The sequence below is a fragment of the Oncorhynchus gorbuscha genome, linkage group LG19 (genome assembly GCF_021184085.1).
Source record: "Oncorhynchus gorbuscha isolate QuinsamMale2020 ecotype Even-year linkage group LG19, OgorEven_v1.0, whole genome shotgun sequence".
NCBI lineage: Eukaryota > Metazoa > Chordata > Actinopteri > Salmoniformes > Salmonidae > Oncorhynchus > Oncorhynchus gorbuscha.
The window spans coordinates 48,338,184-48,357,626 of NC_060191.1; the positions used below are offsets into that span (position 1 = coordinate 48,338,184).

Below are 19,443 nucleotides of genomic sequence, written 5' to 3' on the forward strand. Positions count from 1 at the left end.
AGTTTCTTTCGCTTGAAATTGTCAGTGGCATTTTAAGTGGTTTTAGTGGAAGTGGCTGGAGATGTTACAGTAAACAAAGCTGCAGCAGCTAGATTACTGTTGGAGGAATGAGGTGCTCTCACATTAATTCACTCTGACAGAGTCTGAGTCACCCGCACACACTCCCTCAGACCTCTGTTTTGTAAAACTGTGTGCACCTGCCCGCTTGTGAGCATGTGTGTGTCGTGACAGCCACACTGCAGGGGAGATGTTACTGCAGTCTGTGGGGGGTGACGGCTTCCCCCCCAGGACTCTACAGGAACCTGTCATGTCTCCCCTGTCATCTCCATAGTCAATTACTGAGTTTTAAATGAATTACCTCGTCTTTCTGTCTCTGTTTTACATCTCACCATTTATCATCTGGTAACGAGACAAGGATGTTTTAGTCTTAGTTTACTGTGAAATATTGAAGTTTGTTATATTTGTATAGCTACATGAAGTGGGATTATCGATAACCATTCGAAGTACACCAATTTTCTCCTTTCTCATGTGATGTCACTCCTTTATTCCTTTCATTCTTTATCTCTATTTTCAGGTTTCTTCTCTGAGGGTAAATGGGGACTGTATTTTGGCACCTGAGTGCAGTACTGCTATTGGTCTATAACTGGTTCAACAAACATCCTTACAGTAAACACAGCTAGCCTACTCTGGTGCTACAGTATAGAGTCTGCATATTTCATATCCTTTTGTCTGGTTTGAAGATCACTGGAGCAGAACTAAGTATTGTGTACTTTCACTGTGACTCAAGTTCCTCCACAAAGAAGTATAAAGTGAGTTTAAAAGGCTGATTCTAGCACAGCTCACAGATGCAGCTCACGTGAGGGTGTCTAATGACGTGTAGAACCACAAACAAGTAAAGGTGGCGTCACCAAAAAACACGACTATTTGAGAAATCAAAGAAACATTTTGTTTTTGTGGGTCCATAGACCTTTCAAGCACACGACTTGCGAGGCTAGTTCTATTGATGGGTTCATCCCATTTTTCAGAGCAACAGGATATACCAAGGGGCTACTGCTGTAGCTAAAGAGATCCAATCTAACATGAGGGTTTAGCTCCACAGCTTTCCCTGTTCTAGTGTTCTAGACGGGAACATCCGCTTTGATCATTGTCAGTGAAGCTACTGTTGCTTTACTCCAGATGCCACTTTAAAAGGCAGGTTGTCTGACCCTTTACACCCCCTCTCTCACACTACCCTTTACACCCCCTCTCTCACACTACCCTTTACACCCCCTCTCTCACACTACCCTTTACACCCCCTCTCACACTACCCTTTACACCCCCTCTCTCACACTACCCTTTACACCCCCTCTCCCACTACCCTTTACACCCCCTCTCTCACACTACCCCTTACACCCCTCTCTCACACTACCCCTTACACCCCCTCTCTCACACTACCCCTTACACCCCTCTCTCACACTACCCCTTACACCCCCTCTCTCACACTACCCCTAGACCATTCCTCTATGACATACTCTGTCCATACACAAGCACAAACACACAGATCAATGCTATCCAAACCCACATAAATCAATCCAACTCACCGGAGACCATGCATGGTAATGTTTATTCCAGACATGCAGAATGTTCACAACAGAGATGGAAACCAGCATATACATATGCTATCAAAGGGGGGAAGAAATAAGGACATAAAAAAATAGACATGAATTGAAAGTGACTGTTTTACTGACACAGAACAGCATGTATGCATCTCGCAGCAGAAAGATGGTCAGGGAAGTATGTGTTGTAAAAGTGGAATTCCATGTGCTAACAGTTAAATTACCAGACACATTTGTCTTAGGAATCATGTTGAATTTTGGATTTTCAATGACAGACTGAGTCTATCCTGCTGGATTGGGGTCCCCCCCTCTCTCCTCTGCCATTTACTCTTACTGTATGACAAAAGCAGTCGTCTACCCCCCCCCCCCCCCCCCCCCCCCCCTTTAGGTGTGTGTGGGAAGTTAGTTTGTACATGCCTGTTGCCCAGAGATAAAAATTAGAGCTCTTTCGACAGGGATGTCTCTTCAGCCCACCTGTCAAGTGAAGCACACTGTGGCTGTACGAGCGTGCTATTGTACAATATAACTTGTATAGCAACATCAACTTGCTGCCATTTTTGTTATCATACCCAAAGATGTGCTGTCAGGCTGTCTTGAGTTCAGTGCTTTTTAACATCGTGACCATGTTGAGTCATTCAACAGCTGTGGTCCTATTTCTATTTGTTGTTTCTAGAAATACAGTACAGATGCCAAAAGTGTTCTCATTATATTGTTGAGAGTTTCCTGGTTTTATCTAGTGCTTTGCATGCTTAGACAGGGGCAGAATTGTTTTTTATTCATCAAGGAATTAACCAATGTGTGTTCATAGTTTAGAGGATTCAAAGGAGACCTTAGATGTTAATATGGTGACCTTTTTCACAAATTACAGGTGCTTTTTCAATCATTTTATATCTCTTTGAACATTTTAAATTCAGGCCAGATCAATTCAATCAAATTATCATAGAATTATTTCTCTTTGATCTCATGTGTAGCTAACACCTACATTAGCCCTTGATAAGACAAGCAGTTGAATCAAGAAAATATTAATAATCTCTAATGTCAACTTACAGTATTGAAATCAAATGGGAGTTGAAGAGTATCAGTTACGAGAGTAATACGAACATGAACGTAAGTCCAAACAAGGTTGTTACGAAGCATCATGTAGTGGTACTGAAGGTTTTATAAGAGGTGTTATGACCTTCCAGTAAACATCTGAAGTGTGTCAATATAACAGTCCTTTGTTGTGTTACCGCAGTAGAATTAGAACCAACTGTGTGACTTATTCCAGATGGCATGGTGACACATTTGAATACAGACAAATGAGTGTGTTACAGGTACAGAGAGAACTGCTGCAAATCAATCGATCAAACCTCAAAACAATGTTCCTTTAACGTTACAGTCGGTCCTTACAATGACATACAAAAACCTGGGTATCGTTTAGCCCAAAGCATGCCTATATAATATTGCATATATATTCTTCATATAAATACATGTCATACCGATACAGCACGGTGGCAATAGGTTAAGGATTGGTGTTGGTCTCTGTAGTACTACAAAATACATTCAGTGAAACAAGTTACATTAACAGTCCAGGTAATGAGACCAGGTACTGGTGTAGGGTGGGTTGGAATTGGAGGGGGGCAGTGGGGCAGTGGGGAAGGGGACAGTGATGGTTCTGACAAATTGAATATTCTCAGACTTATGCCCATGTTCTGGCATGGATGTTTGGAGGGGATGGGGTGGGTAGGCATGTGCATTAATATAGTCAGACCCCTCCCACAGCAAGGCAGGGGAGAAGAGGGTTGAAGGGGGGGGGGGTATTCTGTTTCTGTCCTTACCCACAGTCAACCCACATGGAGCCGAAACACTTACAGTATGTTCAATTCACTCTCCAAAGGCTCTAAGCAACTGGCTCGTTATATCCCAAGGTAAAAACACAGACAAACAAGTATGAATTCACAAACTAAATTAAAAAGGTTGGCTATCTACAAGTCAAGACATGCATGCAAGTGGTCTCTTATTTTTGTCAAAAACCTACAAAAAAAACCAACATAAATTCAAAAACATCTTCTCTGAATTGTGTTCCCTGATCAAATATTACATCCTTCGGCAAACCATAGTAGGCGACAGCCACTGCCGGCCAGGTAGCCATCTTAACTTGAGTCTCAATCATCGTAGCCCAACACACACAACTTTTATCAAATGTGAATTGATATATTAATCTGTATATACTTATATTGCAAATATATCTGTATAGTTGTATATGCTTTCAATGCAGGCGGTCAGGCCAACTAGGTATATATTTAGGTTATTATTCAGCTGTCTTGATGTTTGGAGTCCATTTTCAAGGTCTCCTTCCTTTCTTGATACAGAAAAGTTTGTATCACTTCATTCCTCTGTTCATCCCTCTCTTCTTCATCTTAAGACTATTTTTACTCCACAGAGAATCGAATGAGAGTAGCAAGTCCTTCAAACCAAAAGTCAATCGTCCAACGTTCTTTTGAAACCCTTTTTATGTTAAGGATTTTCTTATTCATCAAGCAAATGTTACTGTAATCTAATTCATGCATATCTGGATATTTTTGCTTTGGTTTATTCATTTGCTAGTGTATTTCCTACTGCATTTCCTACTTTTAAATGTTTTGCCTTGATCTTGATTACAGTGTTGAGCAGGTGATGATATTTTTTTTCATCTCAGGAATCAATGGAATTTATATATTTTTTCCATGCTGCATCCTCTGCTTGGCTTGCAGCAGTGCTCTTGTTTCATAGTATATACACTGGTCACTTGGTTACTGTTAGGGAGGAGAGAGCGGGGGAGGTGAGAGACAGAAAGGTTAAGGTCCAGTCATTCCTACAGTATGACAGGCTGGTCTGTAGCTGAAACAGCAGAAAGGATACTCTCCTTGCCACAAAGCCAGCCTGCTATAGCTGCAGTCTTTAATCAATCCACACAGAGCTCAGAAATCTGCTGAGCTGACACACAGACACACACACTTTCCAGGCATCAATGTGATTGATGACAGACTGGTGTATGTTTATGTATGTTCATATATTACCTTGAAATTGTTATGCAGTATGTGCATGTGTTTATGCATTGTAGCGGTGTGTGTGTTACTTACCAGAGACCGTTACAGAGACGACTATGATGAGCACACCCAGGAATATGGAAACGACACTGAGGAGTCGAGCCAGTTTACCCAGTCTCTTAGCGCCGTCCATGTCTCCCGACTGCAGGCTGTTTCTTGACTGGAGAGGAGAGGAGAGGAGGCACAACACAAGACCAGATGCATTTACACCCCCACAGAGACACAACAGTCACAACACAATTTGAGTTGTTACGTTTTACATTTTGGTCATTTAGCATACAATCTTAGCCAGATCTTGAACTAAACCTTTCTCATGTCATCTTTTAGTTATCTTATAGTCAAACTGTCTAACGTCTTACTTCCTGTCTGTATGACTTGTGCTCTTGTGGGAAACCTGAATCTTACAACTGAAACTCTTAAATCCATACAGAGATTCATGGGAAAACTTGTTCTCAAACATACCTGGACATGATTTCATTTGGCAGTTTCACTCAGTCACTGAAATATTTATCAGTTGCTAGTCCATTAATGCACAGAGAAATGACTTTAAAGTGGAATGAACATGAACGCTGAGAGATTTCCTACAGCTCGACAAAATTTGGGACCATTTCATTGCAGACCTTTTATTTATTTACACTTTTGCCAGGTTCTTTATTGAATATTTTACAATAACGACTTGACCAAGAGGTTATCCTTGTTGTATAAAGTATTTCCAATATTTGGAAACCACAGTGAGGCCTATTGATTGATTGATTGATTATCAAACTTTGTCTGCAGAGTCTTTAGGTTGCTATTGGTAGAAGTTGATGAACAGTGTAGTGTGGGCCTTACTGTAAATCACACAAGGCAGCTTTATACTGTACTATACGTATATCTGTTGCAGACAATAGACAGGTTGACAGACTGGAGTGGTGTGTGTGTGTGTGTCTAAGACGGGACCACAGGAGGTGATTGAGAGACACAAAATACAAATACCTCTGATTATGGCACCGGATTGCAATTACCCTGTTCCTAGAATGCCACATTCACCCATTAATCCGACACTGCTTTTCTCTTTGGATGAGCAGTAGAAATCCCCCCCCATGACCTCAGCCTCTTGACTGGGGTACAGTGGTGTATTATCTGTTTCTGTCATCACCACATCTAACAGATTGTAAACCAGAATCTAACCAATCATCTCAAAAAAGATATAGGAAAACAACAAAATGCTAACCACAGATATACAGTACTATCTGGGCATGAACCAAAAGCACTTCAAGAAGCATGTGGGTGCTGTCCATGGTGCTGGACTGGCCTCTATGAGGGTATATGTTTTAATTTATATCAAAGTCAGATCAGTTTTAACCACATAATGGAGGAATGAAAGAAGGAAACACTTTCAAGGTATTGTAACTGGGGGGAAATGACATAACTCTGAATTCAATTAGCCTTTATTAAACCATGACATCTATGGAGATGACTGGAGGCTCTGCTGTAATGGTGATCCCACTTCTAGAGCACTTTCTTCCCCATCTCCTTCATAATACCCCTCCATTTTTCTCTTTTGATGATGAAAATGATATTGCATTGGCAGAATACAGTAATTCTCTATTAGCTAGGGATGCGTGTGTGTACAGGATGTGAATTTGCATGAATGTGTGTGTATGTCTAAGCAAGGCGGGCTTCACCGTTTGCTGTTGTGTGTGTGTGCGATGCCCGCACTTGAGTGCATGTGTGTGTGCACTTATGTGCATTTGTGTGTCTGGCAGGACATCCAGATGTGGTTCAATACTTCCTGTTTAGAGCAGCTACTAGCTATGCATAATGCTGTGTGCATAATGGCAGCCTCATTCAAATTCAGAACTGGGGGTGATAGTTATGTTTTTGAGCAGGCAGGGAGGAATGCAAATCATAATCTTAAACAGAACACAGTCATGCATTCTTTAAATGTCCTCTGATGCTTTAGGTCTTCTTAAGGACTGATCCGGGACAGAATCCTTCAATTGAATACATTATTTCTGCTTAGACCGGTGATGCTATATTTACTGTCTGATACTTTTTCAATATGCTGTTTGGTATGAGTACCAAAACTGTTAAGGGTTGACAAATAAATCCAGAAGACAACAGTACATGTGCAAATAGCACACCCCAAATGTAAATGCCTAAAATATATAGGTAACTGCCAAAATAAAGGAAACACCAACATAAAGTGTCTTAATAGGGCATTGGGGCACCACGAGCCAGAACAGCTTCAATGCACCTTGGTATAGATTCTACATGTGTCTGGAACTCTTTTGGAGGGATGTGGCATCATTCTTCCATGAGAAATCCCATCACTTGGTGTTCTTTTGATGGTGGAAAATGCTGTGTCAGGCGCCACTCCAGAATCTCCCTTAAGTGTTAAGATCTGGTGACACACACACACACACACACACACACACACACACACACACACACACACACACACACACACACACACACACACACACACACACACACACACACACACACACACACACACACACACACACACACACACACACACACTTTAAACCATCTCCTTTGAGACTCCTGTTTCCTCTTCTTCATTGCTTAATGAACTCAGGAGCCTCACCTGGGGTGGAAACCCCTGCTTTTTATACTTTGTATCCCTCATTTATTCAATTGTTTCCTTTATTTTGGCAGTTTCCTGTAGATATTGTCATTCAAAGCCCGTGTAACACAAAACATTTTGTAAGCAATTTTTGTTGCAGGTTGCAAACGACGTCATCTCAAGTAACTTTGCTGATAAACAAAGCAACTCAAACACGAATGAGATGACCCTTTTATCACTGCAGAGAGCAACACTCTGTCCCTCCCTCCCTCACTTGCTCTCCATCTCCATCCCTCTTCATCCCTCTCCCTCCCTCTTCCCCCTACCCTTCCCCTGTCCTTCCTCCCTCTCCCTCTACCCATGAGCCTCGCTGTCTCTAGTGAGGCAGGAACTCACACAGTGCACTGGAAGTCAGATAAGCCTGGGTCAAAGACCTCCAGCTGTATTCTCAGAAAGAGTAAAGTAAGTATGTGTGTGTGTGTGTTAGTAGCAGGGGTAGGTGGAAGGGAGCATTCATACTAGGTAATACATGGTTGTATTGATTTACAGGAAGAGGGAGACCTGCTCATATTTTTCTTATGAATGTGAAATTCAGCAAAAACCTGGCCTCTCATCCCACCTGCAGTACAACCAGGCAAGCCCACACAACAAACACACACATCCCCCTGTGGTTGTTCCCACTGCAGTCGAGGCTGGAGAGAGGTGGCGGGAGAAAGACAGAGAGAGAATCAGAGATGGAGAGGAAGATGACAGTAGAGACAGAGAAAGATGGAGAGAGAAAGAAGTAGAACATGGAGAGCTATGAGTCTCTAAGAAAGTGCTCTACCTCCCTGCTGCTGCTGTCATTAATAATGAAGAGTGTGGTCCCAGGGATGGGAGCAGCCTGGAGGACAGGAATTGTACTGTACACACCACACACACACACAGAGAGAGAGAGAGAGAGAGAGAGAGAGAGAGAGAGAGAGAGAGAGAGAGAGAGAGAGAGAGAGAGAGAGAGAGAGAGAGAGAGAGAGAGAGAGAGAGAGAGAGAGAGAGAGAGAGAGAGAGAGAGAGAGAGAGAGAGAGAGAGAGAGAGAGAGAGAGAGAGAGAGAGAGAGAATTGTGCCCAACCCTGGCGTGTGTGTGTATGCCCGTGTGTATTCAGATAACTCTAGAATGACTCCTTTCCTTCTCTCCCTCTTTGAAGTAATCGCTGATCTAACTTGATTTGATAGGCGAGATCAAGAGTTCCACTACGACCTAGCTTCTACCAATCCAGTCACGTCAGATCAGTGACCACTCTAAGGGAGGAATGACAGTAGGACACATTTCTACAGTATTGGAACGGAGCCCAAGGGCTGGGCAGGGTTAGAAAACCCTGGTGTGTAAGAGTCCACTGAAACACCTAATTCAACAACTCCACAACTTTATCAGTTGGATGTTACGTCCCTAAACAGACCACTGATCTTAACCACATTCAATCGGTCAGTCTATGTCTAAAAACAATTGGGTAGATTTTGAGAGTTAATTTACCAATCACATAATGTTTTGTTTTGTATTCCCATTGTGATTGGTACCTTAACTTATAGGATGCCATGTTAAGAGATCACTTATATGACCGAGTTGGATCGGTGAAAACAATGTTTCTACCCTTCTGCTTACAACAACCTCCTTATGTCAAATCAGATACAGTGGGGCAAAAAAGTATTTAGTCAGCCACCAATTGTGCAAGTTCTCCCTCTTAAAAATATGAGAGAGGCCTGTAATTTTCATCATAGGTAAACTTCAACTATGACAGACAAAATGAGAAAAAAAATCCAGAAAATCACATTGTAGGATTTTTATGAATTTATTAGCAAATTATGGTGGAAAATAAGTATTTGGTCACCTACAAACAAGCAAGATTTCTGGCTCTCACAGACCTGTAACTTTTTCTTTAAGAGGCTCCTCTGTCCTCCACTCGTTACCTGTATTTATGGCAACTGTTTGAACTTGTTATCAGCATAAAAGACACCTGTCCACAACCTCAAACAGTCACACTCCAAACTCCACTATGGCCAAGACCAAAGAGCTGTCAAAGGACACCAGAACCAAAATTGTAGACCTGCACCAGGCTGGGAAGACTGAATCTGCAATAGGTAAGCAGCTTGGTTTGAATAAATCAACTGTGGGAGCAATTATTAGGAAATGGAAGACATACAAGACCACTAATAATCTCCCTTGATCTGGGGCTCCACGCAAGATCTCACCCCGTGGGGTCAAAATGATCACAAGAACGGTGAGCAAAAATCCCAGAACCACACGGGGGGACCTAGTGATTGACCTGCAGAGAGCTGGGACCAAAGTAACAAAGCCTACCATCAGTAACACACTACGCCGCCAGGGACTCAAATCCTGCAGTGCCAGACGTGTCCCCCTGCTTAAGCCAGTACATGTCCAGGCCCTTCTGAAGTTTGTTAGAGAGCATTTGGATGATCCAGAAGAAGATTGGGAGAATGTCATATGGTCAGATGAAACCAAAATATAACTTTTTGGTAAAAACTCACCTCATCGTGTTTGGAGGACAAAGAATGCTGAGTTGCATCCAAAGAACACCATACCTACTGTGAAGCATGGGGGTGGAAACATCATGCTTTGGGGCTGTTTTTCTGCAAAGGGACCAGGACGACTGATCCGTGTAAAGGAAAGAATGAATGGGGCCATGTATCGTGAGATTTTGAGTGAAAACCTCCTTCCATCAGCAAGGGCATTGAAGATGAAACGTGGCTGGGTCTTTCAGCATGACAATGATCCCAAAAACACCGCCCGGGCAAAGAAGGAGTGGCTTCGTAAGAAGCATTTCAAGGTCCTGGAGTGGCCTAGCCAGTCTCCAGATCTCAACCCCATAGAAAATCTTTGGAGGGAGTTGAAAGTCTGTGTTGCCCAGCAACAGCCCCAAAACATCACTGCTCTAGAGGAGATCTGCATGGAGGAATGGGCCAAAATACCAGCAACAGTGTGTGAAAATCTTGTGAAGACTTACAGAAAACGTTTGACCTCTGTCATTGCCAACAAAGGGTATATTACAAAGTATTGAGATAAACTTTTGTTATTGACCAAATACTTATTTTCCACCATAATTTGCAAATAAATTCATTGAAAATCCTACAATGTGATTTTCTGGATTTTCTTTTCTCATTTTGTCTGCCATAGTTGATGTGTACCTATGATGAAAATTACAGGCCTCTCTCTCATCTTTTTAAGTGGGAGAACTTGCACAATTGGTGGCTGACTAAATACGTTTTTGCCCCACTGTATCTCCTCAAGGATGGACAGATACGGCTTTGAAGTATCCACATAAGGCATCATGAGTCCTCATTAATGGTCATTTTCCCCCAGGGCAAACAGTCAAAGAGCTGGGTGGTTGGTACATGTGGACAGTAAATTGGATTGTGCGTAGAAGGCTTGAATGAGGCAAGTCTGTATCTCTAAGGAAGAGAAAGGCTGGAGAATTATATTCCAGAGGTAGACTGATGATTCACATAGTTTAATCCACTGTCATGTATTCAAGGAAACAATTACATTTACATTTAAGTCATTTAGCAGACGCTCTTATCCAGAGCGACTTACAAATTATGACAATGGTGCATTGTTTTATCCATACAACATTAAGAGGCTGTTTCCAGGGCACAGATTAAGCCTAGTTCGGGAGTAAAAAGCAAGCTCAATGGAAAATCGCCATTGAAAATGTTTTTTAGTCCAGGTTAAATGTAGTAGGGTGTAGTACTATATAAGCAGAGCTACTTCAGTAGTAGCTCAATTGCTGCTACAAATGCTTTTAGACTTTTACCTAAGTAGTATTTTACTGGGTGACTTTCACTTTTACTTGAGTAACTTTCTATTAAGGTATCATTACTTTTACTCAAGTATGACAATTGGATAACTATTCCACCATTGTCCTTTCCAAGTTTTCAGAGGGAATGCTGATTTCAAAACTACCCAACGTAACAGCTGCACAAGATTACTAATAAGCCATTTACACACACACACACACACACACACACACACACACACACACACACACACACACACACACACACACACACACACACACACACACACACACACACACACACACACACACACACACACACACACACACACACACACACACACGGCTCCCCCTTCCCACACCTTAAAAGAAAGAGAAAAATATCCATTGGGCTGAAGCTTGAAGCTCATATTTCACCAGTGAACGTGCCAAGCGTGCAGTAGCAGTTTGGGCCTAGCAGTCAGTCCCATTACCTGGAAGGGCCTGCACAGCCAATAAAAGCCCATGACCCTGTCTCTCTCTGCCTCTCCACGCCACAGAATTGACTCCACGTCTTCTGCGTCTGCCAGCAGCAACCTCAATACCAATAGTCATCAGTACATCAGTCTTACATCTGTTAAGCCTAACTTGCTTTTCTACTTACAGATCAGCATGAGTTGGCCATTGGTGGTTGAACAAGATATACTGTACAATATATAATATATATACTATTACGTTTTTTTATGCCTTAGGTGATTGAGCAATATACTGTATTATTAACCAGTTGTTTGGTATTCAGTGTTATGAAATTATGGAATGAATTTATCCACACGTGTAGATAAAGAATGTAGGCAAAAGTAATTTTCCCCTTTTTAAATAAAGATTTTAGGATTTATTATATTTTTCCCTCCTATCTGTTTCAGTGTTAAAAAAATGTGTTCTAGCCAATCTGTAATATTGTAATTTCCTATCCTGATGCTAGCCCTGTATTCCCTGTGTGTGTGTGTGTGTGTGTGTGTGTGTGTGTGTGTGTGTGTGTGTGTGTGTGTGTGTGTGTGTGTGTGTGTGTGTGTGTGTGTGTGTGTGTGTGTGTGTGTGTGTGTGTGTGTGTGTGTGTGTGTGGTGTGTGTCTGTGTGTGTGTGTGTGTGTGTGTGTGTGTGTGTGTGTGAGAGAGAGAGAGAGAGAGAGAGAGATTGTCTTGCTCCCCTCAGGACTGTAAAGATGTTTATCAAAGCTACGTAGCTGGCTAACTGTTGCAATTTGCCCTCTGCAGAAAGGTTCAATTGACTTCTATCGCCTTCTATTGAGTTAGTGGGCATCTCTGGTTTCTACCCCTTCTTCTCTCTCTTTCTCTCCCTCCCTCTGTCAGCTACGATGCTGGGTCCATTAGGAGAGAACTGTTGTTGTCAGAACTGCCATGTTTTATAAACTGAATGTTTTATTTTTGTGTGCTGTCCTTGTCTTTGAGTCATCCTGCAAGCCCAAAGATAGAAGACACATGCGCCAAATTGTGTTCTTCTAAACTGGCTAGAGCCATTTATACCTGGACCAAACTTATCTTATTAGAACACTAGCATAGAAAATGTAGCCTGCAGCAAGGGCAGACGCCAACATGTAGGCCAGTCACAACTTAAGTCAGACACAAACTCTGCGGAGGTTTCAGCATCATAACCGCAGTGTAATGAGATCTATAAAAAACATCTGAAACATCTCAGTAGTTTCAACACAACCCTCTCCAAAACTTCTCTAGCTATTACACTCTTAGAAAAAAAGTGCTAAGGAGAACCATACATTCTGTTTGTCCACATAGGAGGGGAGCATTTTTTGGTGCATTTTTTGGTGCTTCAAAGAACCCCATGTAAATGATTCAACCTATCTGGCTCTATGAAGGGTTCCAGGCCTTTTTTTGAGGGCCTAGTTATACTCTAACACAATGGTGTTAGAAAACTCTTGAGTTTACAGGCCACATCGGGCCTGCAAGTCACATTATGCTGGCTTGCAAAGTGATTTCTCTAGGTCTTTTATTTTTATTTTCCTATTGCCATTATTTACTTTTTTCCCCATGTACATTTTATATCCTGAGATTTTAGACTATTCTGAAAATATTTTTAGTAAGAGGACATTGAGTTTTTAATATTGGTCAGGTATATCAGGTGATCCTCTGCAAATAAACGTTGTTTGTATTTCTGTTTACCAATACTGATACCTGTTATGTTTGGGTCCTGCCTAATTCTTTCTGCAAGCAGGTTCAATTGCCAGTGCAAACAGGAGTGGGAAGAGAAGACATCCTTGTCTAAAGCAATTTCATTAGATCATGAATTATTTGTGTATATTTTAGCTTGAGGGCATTTATGTATGATTTTTATTAAATGTATTATTTCAGCTGGAAAGTTGAAAGATTTCAAAGTTTTGAATAGAAAAGGCCATTCAAAACGGTCGAAAGACTCTTTGGCATCAACAGCCATTATTGATAAATCTACATCTTGGTTTTAGCATATTGAATTAAACTGAAACATGTTCTTGTATTTGTTTGGAAGTGTCTATTTTGAATAAACCCTGTTTGATTGCTATATATAAGGTCTGGTAAGACTTTTGTCATTCTATTGCTTATGATGTTTGTTATTATTTCCGTTCTCAAAGGTCTCTATGAACTCTAAGTATCGATTTTAAAAGCTTAGAATTTTTACCACACGACTACAACATTGATTGTGTCCAGCATAAGAGGTGGGCTACCATAAGCGTGTACACAGGTTGCATCACTACATTGGTATATTTTACGTAGTCTTCACAATCCATGCGCGGCATCACAACAAAAAGAATCACGCTACACATTAGCAACTTCTTTGGTGGTTTATCTACTTCCGTGTCTGATACCACACTTCAAAGCAACGCACACAGATGGAAAAATCCAATGCATGCGGCACACTGCACGCAGTACCACACACCGTAAATCTGGCAATCTGGCAGATGAGTCACAGCAGTGTGGACTTCCTCCCATTGAAATGAATGGACTTCCGCCAGAACGCATACGGTTTGACACAACCAGTGTGCACGAGGCTTAACACTATAGCCTACATACACTGTGCCTCTCTTAGGGCTATGGAAATCATGATATTTTGTCCGGATGGTCATTGTCATGCAAAAGACTGCCGGTCTCACGGTAAAGTGCCGTTAACTAACATAAACAAGTTGAGCATCTCCAGGACTCCACAAATACACGGCACATACAAGCTGCTGATGCGTGCCTTTGGAACATCTACATTTTTAAAAAGTCTAATAAATAAATTGAATATAAACCATAACAATAAATCCATTATTTATTTTACGCAGGTCTAAAGAAACATAATATGAAGGACATTTATTTCAGAAGAACAAAATATGAGTTGGCCTACTGTATGTTATCTGGGTATGCGCCTTGCCATAGGCTGTAGCTTGTTCATTTAGCAGACAAGATATGCTTATAAGTCCTGTGCCATTATTTTATATTATACCACAGCATTGTTGAATACTCGTTTCTGATTGGCTAGAAGGGCAATCTAGAGTGGACATTAAAACCAGATAAAGGGACAGTTGGCAAAGATTTTGGGACAGCTTGCAATCATGACGCAGTAAGCGCCTACACACTTGCTACTTACTACAAAGTTACAGAACCACACAAACCGACATTTAATTCATTGTAAACACTTAGGACAGACTTAGCTATGTAGCTAGCATTGATTTGTTTTTGCAGAGACTGATGACCTAACGTAGTGAGTGATGAACATTAATTTCTCTGGTCCCTACTGCAGTGTTGCAGTCATGACGCAAGTGGCGCTATGCTGTCAAATCACGTTTCTAGGTTGACCAGCTGTTTTCAGCAACTGATATTTTTTTTATTTGGTTGTCATATTGGCAGGTTTGCGAGCAACAAACTATTTAGCTAACTTCTAGCCTAATTTTGGATTTGCAGTGCGATCTCCTCGTAATGAACACTGTCAAGTGTCCTGACGAGAAGGCAGACATTGTTATGGATGTATCCAAATGAATGTCAATCGAAAACAGCTACTGTCCATTTCGTTGTGTTAGGCTTTGAAACAACATCCACATCGACAATGTGTTCCACACAGTTTCAACCTGTTGTTGAAACTTCTATCTTCAAACGAATCAATCCAACTCAATAATATACGCTTTTAATCACAATGCATTTTGTGTGTATTACACAATTTTATGTCTTTATCACTCATTCGTGTACATTACACGAACTCCACTTTGTTGTGGCTAACATTAGCTAGGCTAGCTATGTGGCTAACGTTAGTTTGTTACGGGTGATGGATATGTCATGTGATCCCAGTTTTTGCGATCCCTCCAAATGTAAGCAGACTTTTGCTTAAAAACAATATCATTCTGGTCAGCATCCTCATTGATAAATCTGCTGCAACAAAGGCTACATCAATGTGCCAACACTGGCCATATTATTGCCCAACTGGGACATCATGGCATGTGCATGGCACCCACTACAGGAAGTGCAAGTATGCTGCAAATATTTTCTGAATGAAGCAGCAGGGAGGGCTATAATTGAGTGCCTCCCCTCCCTTCCCACCTCCATTCCCACAAGGTAGGCTAAAGTAGTTGAAAAAATAATGGCAACATAAATGTGATCGATATACTGTCATTTTCCCTTTATCATACAATTATTTGTTGAATAGTTGTAGATTTAGGCCTCTACTACAATCCATATCGCGGAAATTCAGCGTTACAGCATGATTGATATTTAAATATAATGTTCCGTGTTAGCAGAGACTGCATTCAAGGTAAATACTGCATATGGCGGAAAAATCGGAAATGACCTTTACATTTCTAGCAGGTCATCTGTAAACTTCAGCGATACAGATTGAATAGAGCCTTTAGGCCTACACTTGATCACGAATGGATAAAAAGGTGCTTTCAAATTCAACTTGGCTATTGGGCTACGATTTAGTGGAAACAGTCTGCAGTGTAATATCCTAGGTCTATTTTATTAAGAAATTGCAAATAACGATTCCCTTATCCACCGATGTTTCATATATCAACACAGCATGGACAGTGAATTGACAAGAAACGACAGGCGTTTTTAGACCCCACTTTCCTAGACAGCCGATAGATATCCACTTACCATAATTGAAAATAACAAAGCAACAATGCTGACGGGCCAGACAGGGCAGAAGCAGGACAATATGACCAGTATGAGGTAGTCTTTGGGCTTTTGCGCTTCTTGGACCGCGGCGTTTCCGATGGAAGATGTGCAACTGCGACTCAAACTGACCCGGGACGGGAAAGGGGGCAGCGGCAAGGTGCCCTGCAGAGCCCGACCTAAAGGGCAAACTGTGGCCGTTCTGGTCTACATCCAGGTTTTTGTCGCTCCCCACATTGACTGTGAAGGAGGAGGACATTTTCATACCGTTGCCGCCAGCGGGCTCGGTGGTCACGGGGCTGAGAAGTTTCTCCGTCTCCAGAGACTCGTTGGCGGGTGCGCGACCGTTCTCTCCCAGGTTAGATTTCTCGAATTCAGTGTCTATGTTGATTGCCATTTCTTCAAAATCCAAAATATTTAAATTAGTTTCCAATAGAGGAAAAAAATGCCTACTCGTGTAAAGCACTAAGACTGGTTATAGTGGTGCTATATTCCCATTCTTTGACCTGATAAAAAATATATAGTTTAATTTATTTTTCGATTTTACAATACACTCTAAGACTATGACTACCCACTGTAACCAATTGCGTGGCAAGTTGATATATATACTAATGCACCATTTAGGTTGGCTATGTCAACCACATGCGTTATAAATCAACCCCCTTCAATTAGAGATAAAACATATAGTGGTATTTTCCCGTTGGATTTTCGCATAATTCCTCCACTAGAATCAAGAATGCCTTCCGCCTCAATTCCGCATTTCCATTCAATCCATACGCGCTATCGGAAAGCGATCTCATTTGAAATGTGCACTCCCTCTCTCCATCTGTAACGCCAGACCCAAAGAACAAATCACTCAGTGAAGCGCCTGTCGCCTGCCTTTTCAATCCCACCGCGATCCACAATTATTACCAGCTTTGTATCTCACTTAAATAAACGTTTTCTTTTTCATTCAAAGTAATAAAGAATGACGGAATGAGATTATTTTCAAACAAATATACCCCTAGAAACAGAGAAACTGAGTTTGTGTCCTGTGTGTTGTTCCGCAACGGGTCGTGTGTCAAGACTGTTTCTCACGCTGCAGCAAGAGAGCCACTGGGATGAACTTGTAGCAGAGCAGTGCGGCGCCCCCTCCCCGTACCACTCATCTCCTCCCCTTTCTTTCTCTCCTTCCGTCCTTCCCAACATCAGCACCACTATGGAATCGCGCCAGGAGCAGTAGAGGCAGGGCAGAATCTCTCTGGCGCTTTGATCCCCGCGTGGGACGCCTCAAAGCCTCTTATAATATAGGCTAATATAGGCCACTTATACTATTCAAATTTTTCAAATTTATAGATATATCATTGATGATCTTAGGTTTGTTTGTGTAGATTTGCTCAATGTCCCAAGGACACGCTTGATTGAAAATGTGTACACCGTGTGGTAGGAATGTTAATTGTCTTTCACTATGCTCCCTTTACGCAGCAGGTCAGGAACCTTATATAGCCTACTGGTAAATTAATACCAAATCAATAACCTACCACGGGGTTGGTTTTATTTGTGGATACTGACATAGAAACTTTGTAGTTCAACCTTGAATTTAGGCTTCCATCCACATTCTGTATCGACACAGCATTTAAAGTTGTAACTAGATTGAAACTATGTAGAGCCCTAAAGTGCTTAATGTAATGATAAATGTTATGTTTTCTGCTGCTATGGTCCAAAGTGAGGACCTATGACAAGTGAGAGGATTTGGGTGTTTTCTGCTGCTATGGTCCAAAGTGAGGACCTATGACAAGTGAGGACCTATGACAAGTGAGGACCTATGACAAGTGAGAGCATTTGGGTGTTTTCTGCTGCTATGGTCCAAAGTGAGGACCTATGACAAGTGAGGACCTATGACAAGTGAGGACCTATGACAAGTGAGAGCATTTGGGTGTTTTCTGCTGCTATGGTCCAAAGTGAGGACCTATGACAAGTGAGGACCTATGACAAGTGAGGACCTATGACAAGTGAGGACCTATGACAAGTGAGGACCTATGACAAGTGAGGACCTATGACAAGTGAGGACCTATGACAAGTGAGGGCCTATGACAAGTGAGGACCTATGACAAGTGAGGACCTATGACAAGTGAGGACCTATGACAAGTGAGGACCTATGACAAGTGAGGACCTATGACAAGTGAGGACCTATGACAAGTGAGGACCTATGACAAGTGAGGACCTATGACAAGTGAGGACCTATGACAAGTGAGGACCTATGACAAGTGAGGGCCTATGACAAGTGAGGACCTATGACAAGTGAGGGCCTATGACAAGTGAGGACCTATGACAAGTGAGGACCTATGACAAGTGAGGGCCTATGACAAGTGAGGACCTATGACAAGTGAGGACCTATGACAAGTGAGGACCTATGACAAGTGAGGACCTATGACAAGTGAGGACCTATGACAAGTGAGGGCCTATGACAAGTGAGGACCTATGACAAGTGAGGACCTATGACAAGTGAGGACCTATGACAAGTGAGGACCTATGACAAGTGAGGGCCTATGACAAGTGAGGACCTATGACAAGTGAGGACCTATGACAAGTGAGGACCTATGACAAGTGAGGGCCTATGACAAGTGAGGACCTATGACAAGTGAGGGCCTATGACAAGTGAGGACCTATGACAAGTGAGGACCTATGACAAGTGAGGGCCTATGACAAGTGAGGACCTATGACAAGTGAGGACCTATGACAAGTGAGGGCCTATGACAAGTGTGGGCATTTGGGTGTTTTCTGTTTTTGTGTCCTACACTCTTAAAAAAGGTTCCTTATATGACCCAAAAGGGTTATTATATTGCTTGCTTCATATATGGATCAGAACCTTAGATGTTCTTCTTCAATGAACCAAAATGGTCCCATATTGTTCCCTGCATGGTGACATTTATGAATTATGGCTACTACTATTAAATATAAATATTTTCTGCTAACAATATAATTGAATAAACAATTAAATAATGGACAATAGAATAAATACTAGGATCGTTTTTAGAATATATTGTCATTATATGCAACAAAAACAGTTTGGAAATATGCATTGGTGGGCAGGAAGACATGACTTTGTTTGAATGATGGCCCACATCAACTCTGGTTGACTTCTTTACAATACAATATAATGCAAAACAATGCAATTTTGTCCAGTTAGAGCGAACAATTAAAATGTGTCTTCTGCTCCGTTCTCATTCCCCCAAACGGCAAACCTCAAACATACAGTTTAGATGTGTACGTGTTTAAGTTGCAGTGCCCCTGGACGAAGAGCATATTG

General features: G+C 41.7%; 1 long non-coding RNA gene across 1 annotated transcript; it reads right to left on the reverse strand.

Annotated features, from left to right (window-relative positions):
- Window positions 1-1,987: 1,987 nt before the first annotated feature.
- LOC124006246 lies at window positions 1,988-16,276 on the reverse strand. Its single transcript, XR_006833747.1, has 3 exons — window positions 16,137-16,276; window positions 4,697-4,823; window positions 1,988-4,369 (listed from the first exon to the last, which is right to left on the reverse strand). It is a non-coding gene; the product is annotated as an uncharacterized LOC124006246 (long non-coding RNA).
- Between the last annotated feature and the right edge of the window lie 3,167 nt (window positions 16,277-19,443).